Raw genomic sequence first — 19,368 nt, 5'->3', positions numbered from 1 at the left:
AAGACTTCCAGCTCCTTATTTTTCAGAAACCTTGAGTGGCATGCTAGGGTCCAAGCTTCTAGAAAACAGGTGCACAGTGAGTGTCTTCAAGACAGGAGCAGAAAGAGTGAGAGCGCTACCGTCCAGAGAGGCAGTCTCCCATTCTTGGAAAGAAGACACACTCAGAGAAAATGGAAACCAGACGAGAAGAAACCCACATGTTTTGTTACGGACAAATTATGACAAATTTTTCTTCCTTTTGTGACAGGATAAGAAGTCTAAATGACAGATAAGAAGCACTAGCTGTCACGTTGTCTTGACTTCAACAAGGCTTTTGACATGTTGTCATACGAAATTAATATTAGCAAGCAAGAAATCTGCCAGCATGAAGGGCACAACATATTGGAAAGGAGGACTCAAGAATGCTGCTTACAGAGAAACTAGTGTAATTGAAAGAAAGGAATCCAGGTAGGTCTTCCAGTACTATTCAAGCATTTTCACTTGTGATGCAGCTATTAAATGAAAGCTCTGCTGACAAAATCTCGGATGGTACGAAACAGAAGGAATGAAACATTTTGGAAGGGAAAAGCAGACTGCAAAATAATCTTGAAAAACTGGAGGAGTGGCCCAAATAGCAACACACTATTTCTGAGTGCAAGATCTGAATAGTCAACTGCATGAAAATGGGGATAATCAGCACAACCAGACGTGGCTGGCAGAGGCATGCAAAGGGTAAAAAGAAGGGGGCTGAAAGTAGCCTATGCAAAAGACAGGAAGAAAATATACTGCTCAGCCAAAGACTGGAGGGCAGTCACCAAAAGCACTGGGAGATCCTGAACAGTTCATAAAAACTGTCAAAAAACTGTCAAAAAACACCCAAGTAACGAAAATTTACACATTTTCAAACTGACTTAGATTAGGTCAGACAGAACAGATATTTGAAACACATCTTCCTCCCTGCCCACTTATCCTTGCATGGAGGAACATCACTTTCTGGTCCCGAGTTAGAGCACATAGTGTTCACTTTCTTCTGGTCCTCTAGAAGTTCTTTTTGTCCACCTCTAAGACTGGGCTCTTTGTTTCATGTTTTCTCATTCTCTCTTCTGCACAGGATTTTACCTTTGCTGTGCATCTCTCTTGCATGCCATATATGTCACATTCCTGTGAAGATCTTCAGCGCACTAGAGGTTTTGAAGAGCTCTTTAATAAAATATACAGTAGATGTGGTTACTTACACATGCTCACACCTTGGGATGGAATAAACAGTTACAAACACTTTACAACTCAATTTTTCATATATTATAACACAGGTAACTCTGAACCTATATTATGCACACGACTGAGGAACACTCTATATATATCAGAAAGATTAGTAATGTATTTTTAAGCCAAATATTTTAAGAAGATTCAATCAGAGACTCACCTAAACCTGAGGGGTCAATCCCCTTATTCGGAGAAGAAGTGGGAAGGAGAGAAAGTAAACAATGGAGTCTTGATAAGACTTCAGATCCTAACAAACACTTTTAGATAGAGACTATACGAATATCCAGCATTACCTCTTGAATTACTACTGTTTGACACAGGAAGCTTTGTGCTTCTAACCAATATTTATTGTTATAAAAGAATTCAGGAATTTTTTCCCACCAAGTTGAAAGATCCAGATTGGCCCCTCCTTGCTTTCTAAACTGCTTTTCAGAGTCTAGGTGTGGCTGGATCCAGGCTTATCCCTGAACTGTAAAGAAGAGTTTGGATCTTAGGTTATGTCACAGAGTTGGTCTATTTCAGCACTAGCTGGGGCTCTCCTGTGAGATACCTCCTTTCAGTTGTTTCCCTGCCGCTTTTAAGGCCTCGCAACCTATTACATGGGATGTTCATGTGCTCAGACTTTTTGTCCGATCAATTTGTTTCCCTGCTGCTCTTTCTCTATGATAACTGGAGCAACATCTTGAATTTTATCCACTCATGTATATTCAACATCATTCCATCTTGTCTGCACATCATTCCATCTTCTGTCTTCTGTTGACTTCAGATGGAATGATTTTGCTCTTTTAAGGTCTTCTTGAGTAACAGATTTGATCCAACTTATCTCATTGTACAAGACTTCTTCTGGTACTTCTCCGATTCTACTAAGCAGAGGCTCAAGTTAAGTTCAGTTATGGTTTGCAGCTTAAGACCTCAGCACTATAGTCACTCACGCTAAGCAAAGTCACTCATGCTAAGCTAAAGTCACTTGTGCCGAGCTAATCAAAAGCAATTCAATTCAACATGATTTTAAACAATCACACAATTAATTCTAATTTTCTATAAGTAGACTATTTTAATCCCCAGCATTATGGAAAGTGAAGTTACCTCCTTGTGGTAGCAGCACTTGTCTTCAAAGGGGGTAGAATGGATCAACATGACAATGACATCTACATTTTTCTTTGGAAGGGAAAAAGGATAGGTAGAGACTAGTGTTATAAGAGTGAAGAAGAGTGGACCTTAATATGAGTAGATGTTCAGCAATCACTGGGGAGCAGGGGAAGGATGATAAAGCCCCAAACAGAAATCACAATGCAAATGACCACAGGAAAGCAGTTCTGCTTCTTCTGGAGTGAGGAAATTGTTATTTTTAAATTATCAGATGATATATATTAGTATTTTTTGAACTTTTAAACCCTGAAGTTACACTACCCATCCCTCAGCAACCACACAAGTGGCCATTTACATTCCCTAGGCAGTCTTGAGAAGGTCACCAGTTTCATATATTTGCTCTGCTTCTGAGAAAGGTACAAATTAGCAAAAACCATCAGTCTGTTTCAGGCAAAATAGAGCATACAGGATTTTATTCAAAGTTGGTCAGTATAGCTACTGCTAATTGTGGTGACTGGTGATAAAAAGGGCTTCTGAGACCTTGTGGTGTATGGTATTATGAACTTACACCATCTTCAAAATTTCAAATCACTTTTTCATGCATTCTCTGCAAAGATTTAGCTCTTCCTCTTTGCCAACGACTAAATGGATTTCTTGCTCCTCTGTGGTATCAGAAGACAACTGTGTTTATGAGATTCTTAGGTCTAAGTTTCTATTGATATGTGTGTGAGTGTAGATTAAAATTGATTTCATACAGGCACCCTGGAATGAGCCAGTCACCTGCAATGTAAATTTAGGAAATCATCGAGTCTCTGTTGGTATAAGTACATGGAAGGGTTTGCTAGAAAGTGTAGTATCAGCAGGAACTCAATTCTATTCCTCCTCTAAGCCACACAACACTCATTTTAAAGATGGGAAACTAGTTACAATGGGAGCTACACAAAAATAGATGCTCTTTGGTAAATCCAGTGGGAGTCACTTCAGAAGGGAACCTGCAGTAAAAAAAAAGCAAATTAGAAGGTATTGCTAGTAATTAGGATATCTAGGAAGTGACAAGAAATATCACAGTTTTCCATATCTATGATTTCAGAGAGATTTTATTAGCCTTTCTCATGTGGTGTTATATCCACATGAGAAAGGAGTTCTGGAGTATGCTCACACTGACTGCTCATACACGTCTTGCAAGTTCACTAATTAGCATTTTCATTGCATAGGATTTATGGACTGGCACTACTACGTGTAGCTGCACTCTGACAAAGAGAAACATTTCTAAGGCAATTCATTTGCACAGAATCACAGAATTGTTTAGGTTGGAAAAGAACTTTAAGTTCAAATGTAAGCCTAACACTATCAAGTCCACCACTAAACTATCTCCCTAAGCACCACATGTACACATCTAAATATCTCCAGGGATGGTGAATTAACCAGTTCTCTGGACAGCCTATTCCAGTGCTTAACAACCCTTTCCATGAAGTAATATTTCCTAATATCCAGCCTAACCCTTTCCTGGCACAACTTTCCTCTCATCCTATCACTTGTTATTTGGGAGAAGAGACCAACACCAACCTTGCTACAACCTCCTTTAAGGTAGTTGTGGAGAGTGATAAGCTCCCCTCAGCTTCCTTTTCTCCAGGCTGAACAAACCCAGTCCCTTCAGCCATTCCTCACAAGACTTTTGGCCCAGATTCTTCACCAGCTTCACTGTCTTTCTCAGGACACACTCCAGCAGCTCAAGTTCTTGCAATTAGAGGCCCTCACAACACCTCTGTAGCCTTCCTGAGCTGCATGCCCCTTCTTCCAAAGGTCATAAACTCCTGTTTTTCTGAGTTCCAGCCAGAGCTCTCTGTTCAGCCAGGCCGGACTTCTTCCCTGCCGGCTTGTCTTTTGGGTCACATGGACAGCCTGTTCTTGCACCTTTTATTTATATTGCAGATATTTCTGGATGCTTCTGTTTGCTCACATTTGACAAAGTACTGTACAAATAGCTTCCTAAGACACACAAACCCAAATTTAACCAAAAATGATGGTTTGAGTCTCATCTCTTTAATAGTATTTATGAAAAGCAGCACTTTTTCTCCCACATTTTCAACTCTGCCAAGAATATCATAGTTTTTCGTGCACTTTTCATCTTTCATTTTAATGCACAGAAACATTTATCCAATCATACTGGCAAAAGTTTTACCTTATTATCAGTTTCCCCAGTTTGGATACACTTTATTTTAACAACAGTTTAAAGAGCTGCTACTGCTTAATGCTGGGCGCTAGGACACAGCCCAGAAGTCAGTGGAGGTTGAAAATGCAGAATCTCTATTTTTATGCATATCGGACATTTCTGTGTCCCATGCAGTGCCGGCAAAAGCAATGACATTCCATTCAGAGGAAGCTGATGCTTCTGAGTAACAGGTGCTCTGGGGAAATATAAGAAATAACAGATGGAAAGAATTGCTGATTTGAGGAAAATAAGCTATTGCAAAACCCCAGGACTGAAATGACAAATGACCAGTTATCGATAGTGCATTTCAAAACACTATCTTTTCATCAACTAGTCAAAGTTTTGATAACTCCCAACACATTCATAGATTCTGTACCTCGTATTCCATATATTGACTCCCTACAGAAAGCACGTTGATTTTCTCATGTAAAGGACTGAACAATATATTGTGGGGAGATATGGGAGTTTAATATTGCACAAATGTGTCATAATATATGAAAAGGTCCTTCATATGTCCTAGAAACATGAAAGCAATGTGACAACACCAAAGAGAACCTTGAATTTGGGCTGACTCCTTATTTTAATTTAAACTACTTGAAGAAAACTCTTTCCTTCCCTTTGGCTAAATAGAGTATGCTGTGCAGTGTCTTGATTTTCCCGTGTTTAGAATACATTCTGTCCACGTGGTAAGTAAACGTCTTGTTTTCTCCATTTGTAGAGAAATTACTTTCCATTGAGTGATTTCTACCTTTGCCACAAAAGCTCTGAGCATTAAAGAGACCAGCTGTATTACAATATAATGAAAGTATAAAACAGAATTAGTAAATGAGACATATAATATGGCTATTTTATTTTAGTGTTGAAGAGAAAGAAGGGAGAAATAATCTTGACGAAATGCACATCCTTACTTGGTTGTGTTCTTTCCTCTTTCAGCACTCTCTTTCATATGTTATTTCTTTTTAATGGGACTTTCTTATTTGCATAGTCATATTGGTTAGGATTGAATTCTCCTACGGTCCTGACAGCTCCAACTACAAATGGCAAAATGGGATGCAAAGCAGGTTGTTAACCTCAGAGGGGGCATCTACATAGATGAAGAATGAGAGACCTAAGTAAATTGTTTTACCACAGAGTTAACTTTGAGGAAAAGAATCTCCATTCTCTCCTCAAAATGACTGAGTCTGAGAGAGTTGGGGTTGTTCAGCTTGGAGAAGACTCCAAGGAGACCTTATTGTGGCCTTTCAGTGCTTAAAGGGGGCTTATAAGAATAGACGAAGAAAAACTTTTTAGCTGGGCTTCCGGCAATAGGACAAGGGGCAATGGTTTTAAACTAAAAGAGGAGAGGTTTAGATTAGATATTAGGAAGAATTTTTTTATGCTGAGGGTAATGAAACACTGGAAGAGCTTTCCCAAAGTGGTGGTAGATGCCCCGTTCTTGGAAACATTCAAGTTCAGCAACCTGATCTAGTTGCAGATCTCACTGCAGGGGAGGTTGAACTAGATGACCTTCACTGTCCCTTCCAATCTAAACCATTCTATGATTCAGTTTCATTATTATAATATAACTTTTTAATTCTTCAATTCACTGTTCTGGCATTTCTGTTAAGGAACACTTAAAGAATGCTTGTCTAGTGAAAAAAAATAATAATTGACTGACAAATTTTGAAAGCTGTGATTAAAATAGAAGAAAGCCCTGGTTTCAGGAGAGGAACCTGAGCTATGGATCCTGCATGTAGGCATGGCCAGTGCAGCCAAGGGTACATAAATCCTTAAAAGACTTTTTCTGGCCCTGCTAATTGGCTAATTTAGACAGTGCCCTGTTCAGCACATGAAACCTAACAGCTAAATGTGCCTGACTCCAAGGCACTTCAGTGGGCTCAGGCAGCTCAGTTCAGAAAGTACCCAGTCATCTAAAGTCAGGTGGCACAGCACTTCAGAAAAGCATATGAGTAGAGAATTAATCCTATGGAAACTAGCTGGGAACTTAAATAAGGATCAGATTCACTAACAGCTTTATGGATTTGACACGTAGCTCCCTACATCAGAGACTACTGAGACAACCTGAACCACAAGAGTTTTGTGGCCTGGACACTCCACCCAGGGCTGATTAATACAGACAGCAATAACAAGCATAACTTGAAACAACCCCTGAGGTGAAGACACGCCTTTGAGAATGTGAGCCAGCTTTTTTTTTGTCACATTGTTATTTTTATTTTATGTAGGATTTTCCATATCTATTGTGCAATTTAAGGAGAAACCATTAATCCTAGAAAAACCTTTAGGCTGCAATACTGCTAATATTTTGTCTAAATAGGATAGTGCTTCTTCACAGGGCACTAAACAAAACATTTAAGATCATAAGTTCCTCGTGTGAATCTGACTAAGAGCTGCTCATTTCTTTGTGATAGCTTTTTTCACAGATACAGAAACACATTCTTTCACTAAATCCCTTTCCCTTTGTTTTGTTTTTGCTGACTCATGCAATTGATAAGGTTTTGCTTGGAAACACTATCACTTTAAATAGGAATATTTCATACTTAGTGGCAATAGTCAATAAACTATAACATTCCAGAAATATTGTGTATTGCTCTGAAAGGTAGAATATTAATGTCTCTCCAGATGTGTCTAGAAATTAAGTCCCATTTTTGAGAAGCCAGAAGTTTTTAATAATTAATCTGAAGAGTCTATAATTTAGGAAATATTATAATTTAGTATGGAAAAAAAGCATGACAGATTATTTACAGTTCTACACCAGCCCCAGAGCACAATTTGCCAGGATTTTCAGAAGGCACACACCTCTCCCTCAGTAAGATGTTTAGTATGTTACGTGTTCCGTTACAGCAATAACTCTGCCACAGAATAATTTCAGATGGAATATTGGTTTAGATGTTGCTACGGCACTGGTGCAGGACAGTTCCCAAACTGAGTTACATCTATGATTTTTTGAAGATTATTATTTCCAGAAAGGAATTTTTCTAGTGTATATCAAACACAGATTTAGGTAAGTCCCTCATCATACAAGTTCCCTTTCCTGCTCAGGAATATGGCACTCTGCTGCTACCACTATCACTAGAATCGAAGCTCACCTTAGTTCAGATACTGGAGCTCATGCAGTGCTGGTGAACACCATTGGGATCATTGGGATGTGTCTCCTCAGGGGCAGAAGGCTGTTCCCCTCCAAGTCAGCTCCTCTGGCTGCCACATTGAGAGTGTAGGGAGACAAAGTTGTACGTGCTTATCAGCTCTTCATATCCACTCTATTGCCCAGAGGAATAAAGCAACAGCTCTTTCATTTTCCGTGCAGAAATTCATGAGGTTGATAATTGAGGGTGTAGTAGTTCAGCCCTGCAGCAACAGTTCAAACACAGCAGGAACATTAGCATAAAAAAACACTCAGGAAGACATACTAATCATATTGCAAATATTGTCCTCTGCATCTGCCTATATACTTTGGTTCAGGTTCTTTAAAAATTTGGGAATTCAGCTAAAAAAAATGTAAAAATCATTATGCTTATCAGAGCATAATGTCTTATCAGAGCCCGTTAGAAAAGGCTTTCATTTCAATATTATCATTTTAAAAGCACTGATACTGAGGCAGTAGGTGAGGAGAGTGTAGTGCAGTCCCATCTTTAAGCATTCTGTAATGTAGCAAAGAAAATTTGGTCTGAGCTGGGTCAGTTGGGGGCCATCCTGAAGGGATCTGGCTCTGTAAGAACTGCTATAATTTCCCAGACAACAGAAAATCCAGCATTTTTGTATAACCGCTCACATCACATTGCTCTGGAAAAGTCTTCTTCCTTCATGCACTTTCACTCTTGCTCCTGTAGCAATACTTCCTCCGCTGGTGTTCAAAGATGGAACTAACATCAATTCCAAATGAATTAATTTTCTCTGACTATGGGCAAACTAAAGAGTATAATAAAACTAAACTTCTTGTTAGCTGTCATGCAGCCACACAAAATGTTTGGGCGATATTGCTTCAAAGCAGGATGGTCAGGTTTGAATTTTCAGTTATTTTCAAAATAAATTGAATAAATTCAAATAAAAAAATAAAAATGTCAAGTTTATTTTCAAAATAGCATTCATGGCTCTCTTTTCACTTTACTGTTTGTGTGATGTTATTCAAGTTCTTTGTCACTGCACTCATAATACTAAACTACAATTTAGTAGGTCATTAGTGAGAGTAATTGCCAATATCTTGCCAAATAGCCTGTGTCCACTATAAATGAAACTCGCATAAATTAGAATGAGATATTCTGCTCATAGGAGAGAATGAATTTATGCTATGAATAAACACCTTGATGCAGCTAGTAGTATTTAGATGGGTATAAAATGTCCCTTGCATAATCAGGAAGCACATTTTTTATAATTAAGAAAATGAATGAGAATTAAATGTTGAGGGAGCGCAAGTAGTATTGTCAATCTATTGCAATGTAATACTTACTGACGCATTATTTTTATGTGCAACTACTGTAATGCTTAGGAACAGCTTTTATATTAAGCTAGAAAATTATATATTTTAACTTCAGAAATGCCAGAAAAACATAGTTCTTAAAAAAAGCACAAATCCAGACAGGTAGTTTAAAAAAACAAACTCACCCTACTTACTGTGTTTCCATTTTGCAGTGTTCAAAAGAAACTGCTTGGAAAGTGATTTTAAAAAAAGAAATGAGTGATTCTTCCCCTTTTCTCATAGAATAAAATTCATGAATACCTAAGGCTTTGTGTGTTTTTGTCTGTTTGCTTATAAATTTAACCTAGTTGAGAAAACTAGGTTAAATTATAGCGACAAATTACAGTGTAGCAAAGGCATCACATCAAAAAAAGCAGAGACAAATGGGAAACGATTTCCATTCACCTTTAAACAGTAACAAATACGAGAGATTTTGGAATCCCAAGTCCAAATACATACAATCACATGCAAACTCAAAATTATTCACTCTCATTCTTGGAAAGAACTGGAGTAAACTGAAGAAGCAGAGGTGTTTATGGCCATGTTTGTCTTAGAATGAGTGCCCTTATCACAAAACAGTTGATAAATGAGCATGTTCCTCTGGTTTAAATATTTATCTAGGCTGGTGTTTTTTCCTGTAATGCTTTTACCTCCTTTTCACTTGCATTTTTGCACTCTGACAGGGCAAGAATTCCAGCCAAGCCTGTACTTTTATTTCCTCTTTCAAATCCTGCCCGGGTTACTAACATCTGTCACTTGAGGCAGATTTCACCTCCCACATCTGCGCAACTGCTTATAAAGTGGTAGTAACACTCTAAACTGAGACAGAGTACAAGGAATGTGAGTAGCTTCTTTTCCAGAGCATCGTATAAGAGAGCTGATAGTCCCTACAGAACACGGAATTGTGAGTTCTGCTTTTTTCGTCTTGTGTTAAACCCCTGGAAGTGATTCCAATCCAGATCCTGTACAGCACTTTGTGCCTTCTCCAAAGGGTGGACACTGCACCCAAGCATTGGATCACAGGATGCGGTTCCCAGGGGTGTTGAGTAATGGAAGCAAGTTGCCTTACACAATTTATTCATTCATCAGTCTAGAACTATCTCTATCATCTCTATCTCTATCTCTATCTCTATCTCTATCTCTATCTCTATCTCTATCTCTATCTCTATCTCTATCTCTATCTCTATCTCTATCTCTATCTCTATCTCTGGAAACACTCAGTTCCAGTCCTTGCTTCTCTCTCTTATATAACAACTATTCAAGATGCAGAAGTCTTATTTAGGTCCTTAAGTAGATTTTCTAAATCTGTTTGTAACAGACTATCTCAGCACAGGAAACTAACTGGTATTGTTCAGCAGCTTTTAAAAATAGTGTTCCTGAAAAAATTGTGTTAACCCTGAGAAACAGGAAGGAAATGCCCAACTCTAGAAATGCATCTCTTCTTCAGTTAGGAGACAGAGCCATTTCTAAACTCCTCTCATTTAGCTGCAGAACATTTTTACCACCTCCAAGAGTGTGATTGTGCACAGAATAACAGCCACCACTCAGAATAACACAGAAGAGGATAAGAAGAAGATTGCACAGAGAGGAAGCACCGTTTTCACTGTTGCTTCTGGAGTGCATGACCTTTACCCAGGTAAGTGATAGTTCCTGGAAACCTGAGAGTACTCTCTCAGCTGCTGAGCTTCATCTTCAGGGCATTAAAGTTTGGCTCAAGGTACACCAGGTGACTAAGCATGACTTTTGGATCACAGCTGCCATGCCCTGTGGTTCTTGTAGGCAGTAATCCCACGCTTATCAACAGCTAAAATCCACCACTTTTTGAGTTCAGTGCAATTCGCAGAGTGTTTTTTCATCTCCTTTATGAGGACCCTCTTCTGACGCCATTCAATACCTCCTTGCCCTGTTGTACCACAGCAAGCCAGATGCTGTACCTTTTGGAGAAAGTCTTTTCTGTCCTGCCAGTCCCTTTCCATGTCTGTGCTCTCCTTTGGTGGCAACTTCTCTTTCACTCCTGTAGTAGCTGTCCCAGTAAAATACTGTTCAGGCTGCAGAGAAGAGGAGGAGTTCTAGCATAAAGGTACAGTGTTTGCTTCCAAGGTAAGCAACGCTTCAAAGCTTTGCTCGGGAAGATACATTATGAAGGGGGAAAGGACTGTGTGGGACAAGGGCACAAACTGTACGCTTCCCTTTACAGAAGGATAAGAGGTGCATACGTAAATGTTGCTCACTGGGACAGCAAGCAGCTGCCTTTATATATGCCAGTTAGTTGCCTACTTTCTAAATCACAGACATCTGATTCCCACATTGGGGTCTTTTTTTGTTGTTTATCTCCAAGTTTGAAAATTGCTCAGAAATGGCAGTGGGAAATTCCTACTCAATGCTATTTGTGGCAAGAATAAATTCCACGTTGTATTAGGTACAAACATAGTCCTACATTATTATATAATAACTGAAAGTAAAACAGAACGAAGGAGGGGGTGGAGCTTCTCTGCTGTCACCAGTGCAAACTTCATCCTAACTTCTGTGCCAACTTGCTGCACAGCTTCTCCGAGACTTGTGAGTATTTTACAACTTCTAACATCCTCTTGCCTTTCTTTCTGGTATTAAAAACATGAGGGAAATCACACTGCTTAGCTTCCGATTATTTAATGATTTTTAAACTTGCTTCATAAGATTTGTGATAAATATAAAGTGCATATTTAAGTACTGAATTTAACCTTGTACATGATGCCTGTGTCTCTGTTTCAGCTGTGTGAGAGACATCAGCAGGAGATTGGTGCTAGCCAGTGAAAATTTATCGTTCTTTTCCTAACAAATTCACAAAGCAAAATTCAGGAGAAAACAAAGATATTGCTGTGAGCCGAGTTAACATAGCAAAGAGAGATAAAAACCCGGGAGAAAAAATCTTTACTGTCTTAGTGTAGACACTGGAAAGAGCATTAAATGCAGGCAAAGAAATGAAAATCTACAGTCAAATGAATTCCTGCTGAAAATAGATATACAGAGATATAGTAGTTGATAGCAGTGTGATGGGGAGGTATTAGCTGGCAGTAAACCTGAGTAAGCAAATGCTTTTATGAGTCTGCTGTTAAAAATACCACTCCGCACCTAATTAAAGCAAAAGGTAGGAAGGAAAGGACATGTGGGGAAGAAACTTGTGAAGGAATGTATTGTTAAGACCTGCAAAATGACCTCTGTAAAAACCAGTAATAGGAAGTTCTTCTTATTGAGTACAACCACTACTTTGTCATTCTTATATTTGTGATGTTTACTTTTAAAAGAGTCTTATGTTGCAGAACAAATTCCTGATTATAATCATAGCATTAAGTTTTGCTGTACTATCTAAATAATCGATAGCACAGCACTTCCTTTACCTGTTATGAGTGTTTTAATTACTATTTACCGTTACTGATTTATTTGACATGTACTAGGTGAATGGAAAGGTATCACTGGGTTATTTTATCTTGAAAGGAGATACTTAATTATAGATCAACTTAATATGAGCAAATTATGTTTACAGATCAATAGAGTTATCAAATTCATTTTTTGGGAGCCTACAGAGCTGAACTAAACTCTAAGAACAGGTAGTATGAGTTTCTAGCCTGTCACATTCATTTTAGCTCTGCAAATTCAAATAGTAAAGTTCAGCTTTGCAAGCTCTTTAGAATGTAACTTTATACCCTGCTGTCTTTAAGAATGTTTGAATTCTCTGGGAAGAAGAATATTATGGTCAGTTCCATTCTGAGGCTTCTTAGATAGAGAAAGATAGAGGGGACAGAGCTACAGGCTGATGCCTAGCCATTAGGTAGCACGGATAACACGATGTTAGGTTCTTTCTGAAGAATGAAAAATTCCTTCTCACTTCTGCTTGCGGTCTCTTGGCTTTGCAAAAGGATAAACATGTCCCAGGCTGTGGCCAGTAACACATTTGACACAACCATTCCAAAGGCAGGTGCAGACATCTATCAAATATCTCCCTGCTCTGTGCTGGGAGTGGTCAGCTTGCTGCAGCCAGGACAGAAGGGAGAAGGACGGTCTGCAACAGCTCCTCTTGTGAGACACCCTGTTCTATGAAAATAACATGTTTTGTGATGTAATGTAGATTACTGTCCTGCAGGTGTTATTGCTCACAGGCATCAGTAAAGCACAGCAGTCCAACCTCAGCTATTGGAACAAACTTGTTAGTCTGCACAGAAGTACAAATTTTATTCTTCTAGTTTTTTTTTACATGACATGGTCTTGTTGTTATATCCTCTATTTTGTCACTGTGCCATCAAGAACTGAAGTCTGGGAGAGTAAATACCTTTTCATTTATGCTTTTTATGTGGTCTTTCTGTGTACTTGAAAACTCATAATGGAGGATAGTGACTGTAAAGGTTATTTTAACTTCACAGCACACTGCAAGTTCTCTTTATAATAATACACTCCCAATTCTCTACATCAAATTATACAGTGTTAAGCAAAGCAAGAATATCTGAAATATGTCTATTTGCTGTGCATACATGATAAAATATTTCTAATCTTCAGAAGTATTTGCTCAGAGGTAGGAATAGAATACTATTATTTATTTATTACTGACTACACAGAGAAATGTATATGAAGCAACATCTAATTTTTTTTAAAAGCTTTTCCGAAATTTAAAGACATTCTTGTCACTCAACCCAGATTTCTGCTCTGATTTTCCAGGCTTCGATAGAACGGAGTTTACACCAGGAATAAATTCTGACTTATTTGCTAATAAGCTGAGATATTTGCTTCTGCAAAGACCAGACTCTGGTCCTCATGGGAATATATGCTTAAAACTCTTTTTCGAACAGAGTTCAAAGAGATAGGACTAAGTTGAAGGTCCCCAGTACCTAGACACACAGATTTTTCTTACACAGACAAAAGGACTTCTGATACCATGTCATTAATCCCAGATCATCTTACCTTCTCACTGCTCCTGTGCCAAACACTGAACATTAGCCACTGGAGCCAGCCTCAAAAGTTCCTGCCTGTTGAAGGCTCCTCTCTTTTGAAATGGGTGCTATGATCTCACACTCAGAATGAACCCAAAAGAAAGACTGTAAGAGAATGACATAATTTCCTCCAAGCTGTCTGTGCTGTATCGGTGTAAGCAGAGATCCCACTTGACCAGGGCTGAGTGCTACCTTTGAGATAACATTTTGCACTTCTCTGTGAGTGGTCTAGACTGGAATTTCCTGAACATTCTTTTGCTGATCTGGGGCTTGTTCTCCATCATTCACCAGGATTCATGGGCAGCAGGGGCTAGATATTTATACCACGATGACAACACAAAGAATTCAGGCACCTCAGCAGCTAATAAAAGCTCTCTGTCTTCCATTCATAAATTAATGAATCAGTGGAAAATAAGGAGACTGATTCTTTTTTAGCTAAGAAATTAGTGAAAAGCAGCAGAAATATTTGGAACCCAGCAGGAGATGTACTATATAATTAAACTGTTGTCCTTGCCAATACGTTATTACCAGCAGGCAACAAGTTACAAACCATCTTACCGTATTTCATGCTATAAGAGATGTGGTATGTCTTTAGAGGCAGCATAGGGTGATCACTCAGTTATTGTTACCATTATAGCTACTATAAATTACATCTTAACAGTTTAAGAATTTATCAATTAAATGTGGTGCCAAAGTTTGAAAATTATTTACCAAAAACTGGCTGATTTTTTTGGCCATTCAGGAACTGGTTTAAAAAGCCTCTATAAAAATACCTGTGGACGAGGGTCGTAGAATCATTAAGGTTGGAAAAGAGCTCTAAGATGAAGTCCGACCATCAGCCCAACACTACCATGCTTACTAAACCATCTCCTCAAAGTGCCACATCTACACACATTAACACCTCCAGGGATGGAGATTCCACCACTTCCCTGGGAAGCCTGTTTCCAAGGCTTGACCAAATATGAATTGGACTGTTTAATATGTGCTGGTTTAAAGTGTTTGCAATGCCGGGAGATCCACTTCCTCCTCAAGCAACTCTAATTTCAACAGAATTTGTTGCAGCTCCTATGCAGGCTGCTCTGTCAAAAAAATGGACCCTGTGACAACTAAAAAAATCTTATACCAAAGATGTTAAACCAGCCCACCAATGAATAGAATTTATCAAATATTTTAGGGTGTCTTTTTCTAAATAGAAATACAAGTGAAGCACATTTACTGGCTGTAAATTATTTTTGAGTAGAGAGATCAACATTATCTAAACTGCTACCCAAAAATAGATCTCACCACACCTTTTTATGGCAGCAGTCTCTGCCAGAAGGCTGTGAATGTCAAGTGCTTAGTAATTTTCTTCCCTAGAGTTTAAGCTATAAATAAGGACAGTGCGGAGAGGTTTATTGTCTCTGCTGGAGAAAGGGCTTGAGCTCATCCGTAGTGTCAGGTCACCGTCTGCCACAGATCCTGTGTGTGTAGATACAAAGCATGATGATGCAGCTGTTGAACTAATGATCTTGTGAACAGCTGGTGCAGTAGAAGACCCATTTTGTGTAAAAGAATAACAACACTGGCAAGTTTTACTCCACGTCTTAAATATCTTATTAACTAGTAAGAGGTTGTTGACAAGTATTAACATAATTACGATTCTGTAATCAACAAAATGGAAAATTAGGGATGAATTCTGTGCCCTCTTTTGATGCTGTGCTGGCAAATTAAGAATTATGGCACTTGTACCAGTGGTGCCTGCCTGTATCTCCAGCAAGCGATGAAATGTCACTGTTTAACTTCCTGCAAGGGGAAGTGTGAACCTTACCTGCACTGCTATAACTAAGGAGATGTATTGTACGAACACAGAAATGTATGCACCTATCATTTAAAGGCTGCAGCTGGTTACTGTCATGAAACTGCTTGTCAGAGCAAAAGGTATAAACATAAGCACACTTGTTCAAAAATAGCTAATTATATCTGTCTGTATAAGCCACGCTAGCTCCCTTCTGAGTCACACAGCCTCAGTTGGAATGTCTTATAAGGCTATGTCAAAATATTTTAAAATAATAGACATCTGCATACCTGATAAAACCAAGTGCATGTAGTGTGCTTTGAAGAACACAGAAACTGGAGCCCCAGTAACTCTCTCAGGTTCATCTATTGTAGCTTGTGGTGGAGAAACATATGGGGTTTTTTTGCCTGCTGGCATACTTTGGTAATGGTACGGTTGCTAGGTGGATTTTTTTCTTTATGCCACTTCTTGGCAGGGTAAATAGACCAAATAGCATTTCACATTCCTGGGGCTAAGTTAGTTCTGATACTAGAGTTGATGTGATTGATTGTTCTCAGGGCTGCCACATGCAGTCAGTTCACTGCCAGACAGCAGAAGGGATGGGAAAGAGGGTGGCACTGGTAGTACCTGGTATTGCAGTGTTTTCAGCCTGGGGATTCCAAGAGTCAGCATGCCCTGCAACGTCCGACACTGCATGTTTGTGACAGCCAAAGTCGTCAGGTTGGGATTTACATGGTCCCTCGCTGCTTACAGCTTTCTCTCACTAATTTTATTTAATGCTATATCTTTTTTACTTATTGAAAACTGTCTACAGCCTTAGTTACAGTGTATATTATAGCAACTAGTTACATGGGCATAATAAAGCAGTTTTACTATATAAACCCCAGAAAAACTAGAAAAAGCAGATATTCTGTATTTCATATATTCTTCTTTTGTAGGGCCCCATGCTTGATTGGCTGCATATTCCTTGCAGCATGCTGTAAATCCAGAATAATTAATTTTGTCTTTTATTTTGCCCTCCTTGTGTGGCACTTACTATACTAGTATATTATACAACAGTTTCTTGAAGATGAATTAGTTTATTTTTCTGAAAAGTCCCGAAGGATGAGAATTTATTTGCAAATTAATGGAGAGAGATTGGAAGCAGCTAATTATTTTTTGTTCAGCAAGTGATACCTGGATTTTAAGAGCTTGTTTAGCATTCCCTAGGGCTGTGTGTGCTCACCTATAACTTCCAGTATGTTCTGTTGTAGCTGTGAGAACTTGATGCTTTTTTGAACTGAGCTCTGCGGAGGGCACTCATTTCTTCAAAGTGTAGCATCTGCACTGGAGAAACCTGCATCTGAGCTAGATGACTATAATGACCACAAGCGTATGCTTGGGGAGCATGAAGCACCTCAGCCTAAAGACAAATATACAAAGTAACTTGTAGGAGGAAACTTGGAAAATCATTGTTGCTTGGGAAAAAATCTGGGTTAAGGAACTCACCCAAACTGCAGGGAGATGGTGAGATGAAGGCTGGAACAGAACTCTTTTTCCTCAGGGCTTCATTCAGCTGCCTTTGTCATCAAACCCTTGCTTTTACTTCTGTGATCATCTGCTTCCATTTCTGCACAAATAAGGACAATTATACAGGGTTTTCTTTTTCCAGGAGCTCAGTCCATTTTGTCCATAAACCCTGTGAGAGAAAAAGGAAATTGTTACATCATACTGTGATGGAAGAGTCAATACCTTTTTAAAATTATGAATTATGGGAAGGCAGTGAGCATGCGACTGAGTTTCAAGTGCTCAAGAAGAATATGCTTCCATGTTCAGAAATCCCCCCACTTTGCCTATATCCCACCTTTCCTTCTTCCTTTAACTTCCACTGTGACTTAGTTCTTTGCTGTCCTTTCCATCCAGACTTGCTACTCAAATTGCACCGCTGTGTACCAGCAGCGTTACTGATTTCTGTTCTTGAGCTTCACCACATTGCTCCTGCAACAGACTTTTTTTTTTTGTACAAGGAGTTCTGCTCACCCCTGAAGCTCTGAGATGAAGTATCTGCATTGTGAAGGGACTGCTGGAGACCAGTTACACAGTGCCAAGAAACCTCTTCTCCAATTATGTAAACTAAGCCACTGATGACTTGGCCAAGTTTGTGCAGGTTTTCTTGGCTGCCGTACTTGAACACATTACTAAAAAGCACAGCTTTAATTATATGGTTATAAACATTTTCTTTACATGAAAGAAATGTGTATTTCTGCTCATTTGTGTTTGGAAATGACTACACTACTCTTGATGAGACTTAAAAGGAAATCACTACCCTAAATAAACCATTCAGTGGAGGAAATTTCAGCTGCACAAGGCCCTAACAAAACCGTCGGCAATAGCCCCTTACATAGATAGAAACAGCACTGTGTTCCCAGCCCATATCTTTGAAATTATCAGTGGTTGATTCAATTTCCTGAGTAAATAATGCTTACACAATCATGCATTTGCGCATGTTTGTATGGTTTTTGTCTCCCTCCTCCATCACATCATTTTTTAATTCAGGGCCTAATTTCATTGAATAATTTACATTGGGAAAAGACATCCACAGGTCATCTCTTCCAGCCTCCTTCCTAAAGCAGAGATAATATCAACATTAGAGTAGGTTGCTACAGCCTCGGTTGATTTAATGCCTCTGAGGATGAGCTTCTACAACTCCTCTAGGCAGCCTCCTTCACAAACTTATATTCTCACAGATTGCGTTGGAACTGCTTTTATGAAAAATACTAATATTAATGTCCAAATAAGGTCTTCTGTGAACATGTCTTCATTCCTTTCTGTTATAGTTCTTCCAGGTCTTGCTGTCAATACAAAACCAGTTATTTGAACAAAAAAAATACTTGTTTCTACAACAACTCCAATGCTAGCAAGGTTTGAAAGTGAATATACAAAAAAAAAAAAAAATCTAAAAGAGGAGGGAGACTTTCCAATTGGGTTTTATTGTGTCATTGGTAAAAAGGTAATAAGAAGAGGAATGAGCTGGTTAGACAGCTGCCACGTTCCTTATTGTGAACACACTGCTGAAATGGAGGTGGCATAATGGATTGCTGCAGACCTGACCTTGGTTCCATATGGTTTGCCTCATTTATTCTCTCCTAATTTGTTTTCTAAACTAGAGGTAAACAGAAGTACAATCGCATAGTTAGTCTGCACCATGTCTATGTAAAAGACAAGTATAAAAAAGCAAATATCTTACCATGCTGCAAGAATTAGTGGAACTTTTCCAGTCCTTATAAGCCATAGAAGTATCCAGATGTTAATGATTTTAATACTAACTAACTTGGCTACAATGTCGCTTCTGTTTGCCATTGGAAGTCACAAAAAATTATCCGTTGATGACAATATGTATTTTTCCAGGAGGAACCCCCTCTTATATTGCAGCATTCAAAGATAAGAGTGCAAGATGTGTCTCTACTATCTAGATGAAAATAACTCTAGTAAAAATCTGTATTTTGTGTTGCCCATTAATTTAGAAGATTTAAATGGGACTTGCAAAAGTTATTTGCAAAATTTGAGCAACTTCCTGCTTCTAATGCTCTTAATAGATGGGCTGAGAGCCACTCGGAACTCTGTTGCAACATTATATACACTTATTTTTCCATCTCTA

At 38.7% G+C, this 19,368-nt stretch overlaps 1 protein-coding gene and 1 long non-coding RNA gene across 6 annotated transcripts in view; one reads left to right on the top strand and one right to left on the bottom strand.

Moving 5' to 3' along the window:
- Positions 1-1,235: 1,235 nt before the first annotated feature.
- On the bottom strand, positions 1,236-19,356 carry LOC128852055 (uncharacterized). Its single transcript, XR_008449668.1, has 4 exons — positions 18,958-19,356; positions 17,220-17,409; positions 7,630-7,888; positions 1,236-3,323 (listed from the first exon to the last, which is right to left on the bottom strand). It is a non-coding gene; the product is annotated as an uncharacterized LOC128852055 (long non-coding RNA).
- The window catches only part of IL15 (interleukin 15), a 40,989-nt gene continuing 31,391 nt past the window's right edge, over positions 9,771-19,368 (top strand). Inside the window, exons 1-2 of one of the 5 annotated variants that reach the window (XM_054065518.1) lie at positions 9,771-9,900; positions 10,482-10,632. The gene's annotated coding sequence lies outside the window, so the exon portion shown is untranslated. Of the gene's footprint in view, positions 9,901-10,434; positions 10,633-10,947; positions 11,097-11,292; positions 11,556-19,368 lie in introns of those variants that run through there. The other 4 variants (XM_054065517.1, XM_054065519.1, XM_054065520.1 and 1 more) reach the window with 4 other exon arrangements.

This window comes from Cuculus canorus, chromosome 4 (assembly GCF_017976375.1).
Source record: "Cuculus canorus isolate bCucCan1 chromosome 4, bCucCan1.pri, whole genome shotgun sequence".
In the NCBI taxonomy this organism is placed as follows: Eukaryota; Metazoa; Chordata; class Aves; order Cuculiformes; family Cuculidae; genus Cuculus; species Cuculus canorus.
Note: the sequence above shows the minus strand (reverse complement) of the source record. Positions and strands in the feature narration are given on the sequence as shown.